Source organism: Aphelocoma coerulescens, chromosome 5, assembly GCF_041296385.1.
Source record: "Aphelocoma coerulescens isolate FSJ_1873_10779 chromosome 5, UR_Acoe_1.0, whole genome shotgun sequence".
Taxonomy (NCBI): Eukaryota; Metazoa; Chordata; class Aves; order Passeriformes; family Corvidae; genus Aphelocoma; species Aphelocoma coerulescens.
In genome coordinates this window covers 50,938,272-50,945,041 of record NC_091019.1, presented here as the reverse complement: position 1 = coordinate 50,945,041, position 6,770 = coordinate 50,938,272, and positions in this window count along the sequence as shown.

Here is a 6,770-nt window from a genome sequence, read left to right as displayed (position 1 = left end):
CATTGAGCAACCTGGTCTAGTGGAAGAGGGGTTGGAACTAGATGATCTTTTAGATTTCTTCCAACTCAAACCATTCTAGGATATCCTATACCATATGGCATCATGCTCAGCAACAATATCTGGGGGAAGAAGGAAGAGGGGATGTTGTTGGAGTTACTGTGTTTGCTTTCTCAAATAATCCTTATGTGGGATAGAGCCCTTCTTTCCTATGGATGGCTGAACACCTGCCTGCCCATGGGGAGTAATGAATTAATTCCTTGTTTTGCTTTATTTGTGCATGTGTCTTTTACTTTCCTGATCAAATTCTCTATATCTCAACCCACGAATTTTCTCACTTCTATTCTTCTGATTCTCTCCCCCATCCCACTGGGGAGGGGAGCTGAGTGGGGCTGAGTTCCCAATTAGGGTTAGCCAGAGATGAAAATTGAGAGCAGAGATGAAAAAGGAGCAAGGACTGTGGGACAAGGAAACCTGGTAAAGTCTGAGAGGCACAAGCTGGGCCTGACATGGGTAGAGAATAAAATGGAGAGGAAGGGGGCAGGCAGGACAGGAAAAGGACAGGAGATATGGGATCATAGTTACAGTGGATGAGCGGAAAAGCTTAGGACCATTAAAACACACCCTCCTGCAGAGCCCTGAGCTGCTCCCAGGGTCCTGAATCCACCTTCCCTCTGCAAACCTGTGGGCAAAGTGCTCCCTCACCATGTTTGGTTGGCTGAGGAAGCTGAAGAGCTTTGGTTGCTGTCCCTCTCTTACCTCAAGAGGTCACAGAGATCTGTGTCAAACCCAATGGCAGCAGCTCAGATAATGACTCACTGGGGTGTCACCATGATGCCACACAACCAAGTTTCCTGTGCTGGGAGTGTAGTTCTGCTTTCCCTTTTGTGGTAGTAAATTACAGGATTGAAACAGCAATGAAAGTACAAAGTTATGCTGGAAAGCACAAAGTGCTGGAATTGAGGGGTTTTGCCACTTTTATTCTCCTACTTTCCTTTCACAAGCCATCACCACCACCCTATTTTGTGGTCCTAGCATGAAATTACCCTGGTTTTTTCAGTTTGTTCTCTTCCCTGCTGCTCAGGATGTGAATCAGTGTGGTGCAATGAAAGAAATGTTGCATAGTTGATGTCTTTTCTTCTTTTGCATGAACAAGGCAATGCATAGTGAGTGATATAGGGGCTGAAAGAAGCAAGTTGACCTGCTGGGCAATGCAGGCCACTGCTGCCCTGGAAAACAAGTGCTCGTGGTCTCTGCATGGAGCCCGGTGTGGGGTGGGATGGACTGCTCAGACTCAGCTGTCTATAGGCAGTTGCTTCCTCCAGGCACGTTGGACAACAATGGCCTGACCCAGAAGTTTAGACTGGTTTTCCGACTTGAAAGATGCTCATACCGACAAGGTGTCTTTGTACCACACATAAGGCATGATTATGATTCTGACAAATGAAAATGTCTCAGACTGATCTCTCAGAAATACTGCTTTGGACTTCAGTGCACCTCAGCTCCTTTGTTTGGTGAGGATAAAGCATGTCCTCAATTCACTGCAAGTCCTTAAAAGAAACCAGCATTTGTGAAGCACTCAGATACCTAAGTGTCATAGGAAAATAGTAATTCTGACTTTGGAACAAGAGCTGGGTAGTGGGTAGTGACTAGGGTCTGGATGGAATGTTGCATTCAAAAGGAAAGTTGCAATGAAATATTAAATACACTGATGGAAAGATGCTGAGGGCAGTATAGAATGAGACAAGACAGTGTCATGATGTTTTGCAATCACATTTGCAATAGGCCAGTCTGGAGTTTCATGGACAACCTTCATTGTCCGTCTTTTTAATTTTGAGTACTTAGTTTTGTAACCCTAAGACCATTTTTGTGCAATAGTATTTTCCAAGTGTGCAAGTGTTTAATATAGAAAATAATAACCTGAGCTATTTAAGAAATGGCCTTCCTCTATAAATTGATTTGATGGAAAATAAATCAGAATAAATTTTCACACTTTAGCTACACTTTCGTAACTGTACCATAGAGCAAGATATCTTTTTTGGTACTAAAAATATGTTTTACTGACTTTACTCATTGAATCTACTTGTCTTTAATTCAGCTGTGTAAGGTGGACAGCATCACACACACTGATTGTCAGGGCATCTGGTATATTTGTGTAGGAATTTTTATTTATAAATATCTAAATAAACAAATGAGTTATTAGGAAATAATCATCAAATTTCTTGTCAAAAACCTTGAGAGACTAATTTTAATTGATATTGCACAGAGATTCCTAGAGGGCTAAATAATCTGGGCTAAAATTTCACTTCACAAGATAGTCAGTAAAACCCTTCTGAAATCGTGGTTGTATTTTGTCTCCTAACAGAGTGTCTGGAGGAAATTATTCTTTTTAATATGTTTTTTAAGAAAGCTGAGAATAAGCAGAGCACATCTGTTGGCGTCTCCTCCCCCCGCCCCAGGAGCCCTGAGGGAGGCACGGGGTTTCCCTGGCAAGTTCTGAACAGAGCAGGCTTACAACTTTTCCAGGTTGCATATTTTCAGGTAAATGTGAAGTTAGCGTGGAGCAGGGGGAGTTATGGGGGACCAGGAAAACCAGACAAACAGAGTAACAGCACCACTGCTAAAAAAACTTAATGCCCAGGGAGCCCACAATTAAATATTTATAGCCTTATGGACAACAAATACTCTGCAGGACAAGACCACAAAGCAATCCCATGCACAGGTATCCTTTTTGCTCTCCCTCTATCCATTTCTTTCACCTTACCTTTTTTCAGAACACTTATTACACTGGCAGCATTATTACTGCCAATCCCACTGCAAACTAGTAAAATGGGGAATGCTTTTTAATGCCTTTCTATGGATTCAGTTGATTCAGTTGATTCCTATTCAAACACTGTGTTCATTTTAAATGCTGCAAATTTTAGGGCAAGCATGACTTTTGTTCAGGAATCTGTTTTTCAAATGCATCATATTTAGAGATCTAGAAATAAAAAATATTCAGAAATAATTTAAATTCATTTTTAGATGACTAGAACAGTTTTCATATTGTACTTCAACCACTATTTTAGGAGGGTTTTTTTTTTTGTCAGGAAAAGCCTGCACTATGAATAATTCTTTCAGTATTTCTGTGGATGCTAACTTCTAAGGCAACTGAAATGAAAGCAGCTCTTCAGAGGAGATCTGTGCAGTATTCCCCAGTCAATGAAACTTCTATGAAAGATCAAAACAAGAAGACACCACAAATGAGGCAGTGGTACCCACAGCCAGGCAGATCTAGCTTTGTCCATTACTCAGAGGGATGCTAGAAAGGACAACTTGCAACCTCTTTTTGAGGGTCACTGGTGGCAATGCTGGCACACCTGCTTCTCAACTTTGGGAAATTTTGGATGTGGGAGAAATTTAACCCCCTGCTGCAATACACTGTTTTTTGTATTAAATGTTTGCGGTTTTTTCTCCTGGAGTTTAATAGTTTGAGGGCCAAAAGGGCTGTGCTGTACTCTGAAGTGTGTTCTGCTCCCAGTTACAGTCAGCAGTTGGACAGAGCGTGGCACACTCATTTACTGCTAGGTAACAACTGTGCTTAATCATCTATGAGACTGCAGGAGGTTCTCTTGGTGTCTACCTAATCAGCAGCCATTTACTGGGATACTTGTTCACTTCAGTTCATAACCCAATTTATTACTACAAAAGAAATTACCAACTCTTTCAAATATCCTGACTGCTTCCCTAGGATACTCACTGATAGGGGTTCTTAGAAAGTATAAAATCTGCTAAGTACTTGAGCCTTCATGCAAAGTTTCTATAGCAAACAACATCAAGAATCTTTGGAACCCCAGTTCTTTACACAATTCATCATGTAATTCATTAGTTCACAATCTTTTGTGATTTTAAAAAATCCCAATACCATTAATATTTTGGAATTGCAATGCTGTTAGCAAAAAAATCCCTACACAACTTGATAGGTTTGTCTTGCTGATTTTAAAGATCTACCCACCCTACTTGAAAGTGTACTATTTGGTTTCCTAAATGTCAGTCAAGAGAACCAGGGCATCAGTCTCCACTGCCTATGTTCACTTGACAGTTGTATGTCTTGTGTATCAGAACATGCTGTGGTTCTACCAGGCCTATGTCAGATTTCACTTAGTAAATTGAAAAAAAGCCCCAAACAATAAAACACCATAACCTAAACCAATCAACCAAACCCCCCCCCGCCATGAACAAACACACAAACCAAACCAAAAAAACTCCAAAACAAAACCATGAAACAAAAAGAACTCAAACCCTAATTAGATTGCAGCAAAACAAATGTTCCAGTTAGTTTCATGGCAGGGGAAAACTGAGCTCTATTAACTCTGGTATTTCTAAACCCCAAGACTGTGGTTTTAGTTTAGGATGTTGTCATCTGGGAACAAGAATCTGCATTCACATCACACACATGCTGCAATCAGGGACCAGGACACAGCTTTACCCTACTCCACGCTGCCCTGGGCAGGGTGCAGGGACTGGCAGCACTGTCCATGGCCCACAGCTCAGCCCCACACCCACCTGTGCATCTAAGGCATCAATAAGGTATAGGGTCCTTTCTTGAACAGCTTTTTATAATGTCTGTGCTTCTGAAGCTGTGCAAGTGTGACAAATGGTTGGGGGTTAAGCACTTTCTACATCAGTAGCCCTCCCCAGCCCTTGCTCCAGCCCACCCCAGCAAACAGAACAAATGCCCCATACCTGGAGACATTCTGATGCCTGAATTATTAATAAAATAAGCATGATAATGAATAATCTATGTTAAGCATTTTCTTACCCTTTATTTTTTCATTATGATCAGAAGAGGAATATGATTAACAGCAGTTTAAACTTTAGCAGTACAATTTCAGTATTAAATATAAAACTACACTGCAAGTTGATGTGTTTTAAAAATGGTTACGTATACTCTAGCCTTAAATTTATGTATCAAATACAAGTAACTCAATTGTTTCTTGCCTTGACAATTAACATATCTAACAGGTTTCAACAAGCCAGACATCCATCTTTTCCATTAAAAAAAATAAGCAAGCACACCAACTCTTATTCATAGCAAGGGGGGTAAAGACTCAACACTTTCCTGAGTGTTGTTCAAATAATAACAGGTTCAAGAAAGTCAGTTAAATAAATGTAATGATAGATCTAAAGCTAAGCTGGAGGACCTTTTGATTAACTTCATATTTCATATATTATTTGCATCAGTTGAGAGCAACATGAGTTACAGAACTTCCATGAAAACAAGCCACTTACAAGCAGGTGTTTAAGCTTGATCAGTTTATTAAAAGGATTATATGACACGGTTGCCTGCAATAGCAGGGGACTGGATCTGATGACCCAGGAAGTTCTTTCCAGTCCCATGTTTCTAAGCCATGCACCAAGTGTATCCAGCCCACACTTTCACATTTGGAAAAAGCCAAAGCCACACACACACACTCACAGGAAAAAAAAATTAAAAAAAAAAAAAAAAGACCTTGATGACACCATTTCATTTTTCTATTCACTATGCAGAAGGGAACAGAGCTTAAGTCCTGTACAGAGGATACATTTACTCGAGGTTGATGTGGTACTGAAGTCAGTTAATAATTAGATACCTCCAGGCAGATTCAGTTACAGGGCATACCAACACTGCACACTGCCAGACAATTTCTAATCAAGCCAAGAACCTCTTGCAGGATGAGGTCTCTGCTAGCAAGCACAGAGCACACTGAGTAAGCTAAAAGCAGCTGTTCTTAGGTGAACTACCCTACCAACCATGAGTGAATGACAGATGGTAAGAAGCATTTACCTACTAAACAAGATCTCTGCACACTCAGGCAGAAGTAATTAGTTCAGAGCTGCAACCATTGTTCCTACCTTGCCTGTCTCTTGAGTACATTCTCTTTAAAAGCTGGTCTACAGAATCAGTGCAGCCATTCTCAAGCACTACTAAAGCAGCAGTTTGCAGCTGCTATGCAAGACTCTACTTTCAAATGGTAGTCAGACATTCCTATCATTGAGGCCAGTTTGCCAGGACAGCATTCACAGCCACAGCAATAAGCCTTTGCAACAAATAGGTATCTAAGCAATTGCCTACATTCAGCCCATCTAACTTTTAGGCACTTGGTTAAGGTGTCTGGGTCCCTTGTCACCCAGAACTCCCCCCACCCCCCAGGGGAAAAAAAAAAAAAAAAATCACTGAAGGCAGGTAGTCTCAATTGCCTTCTGGAGGTGTCTCTTGACCCCCACTGAGCAAACCAAGTTCTTAACACATGCACCTCAGTTAGACAGGATGAATGGAGACTTGCATCTCTTCCTAGAGACAATATCAATACTCTCCAAAACCAAATGCAATCAAGCAATTATGGTTTGCAACCCATTACATTTGGAAACAAAAACTTACAGTCAGTAATTATGCTGTAGTCCCTCCCTCCCAAGCATAAAAGCCTTCCACATGGAGGCTCTGCTTAAAAAAAATAAGAAAAAAGAAAGATAAGCATTCTTCTTTTAGACAAAGAAGAGTGCACACGGATGCTTTGCCACTCATTCATGGGGAAGCTGAAGGATCAGAGAACACTTATTCAGAGAACTGGAATGACTAAGCACTGCTAGTGCATGCAAAGCAGAAGTAACAAGATCATTTTTAAATTAACCCTAGTCCTCTTCTCCACCCCACAAAATTCATGCAAGTGTTTGAGAAGTCAAGACATAATAGCCCCAGTTTCCAAAAAGGCTTAGTTTGGTTTTTTTAATACATATTGTAAAATGTCCTTTTG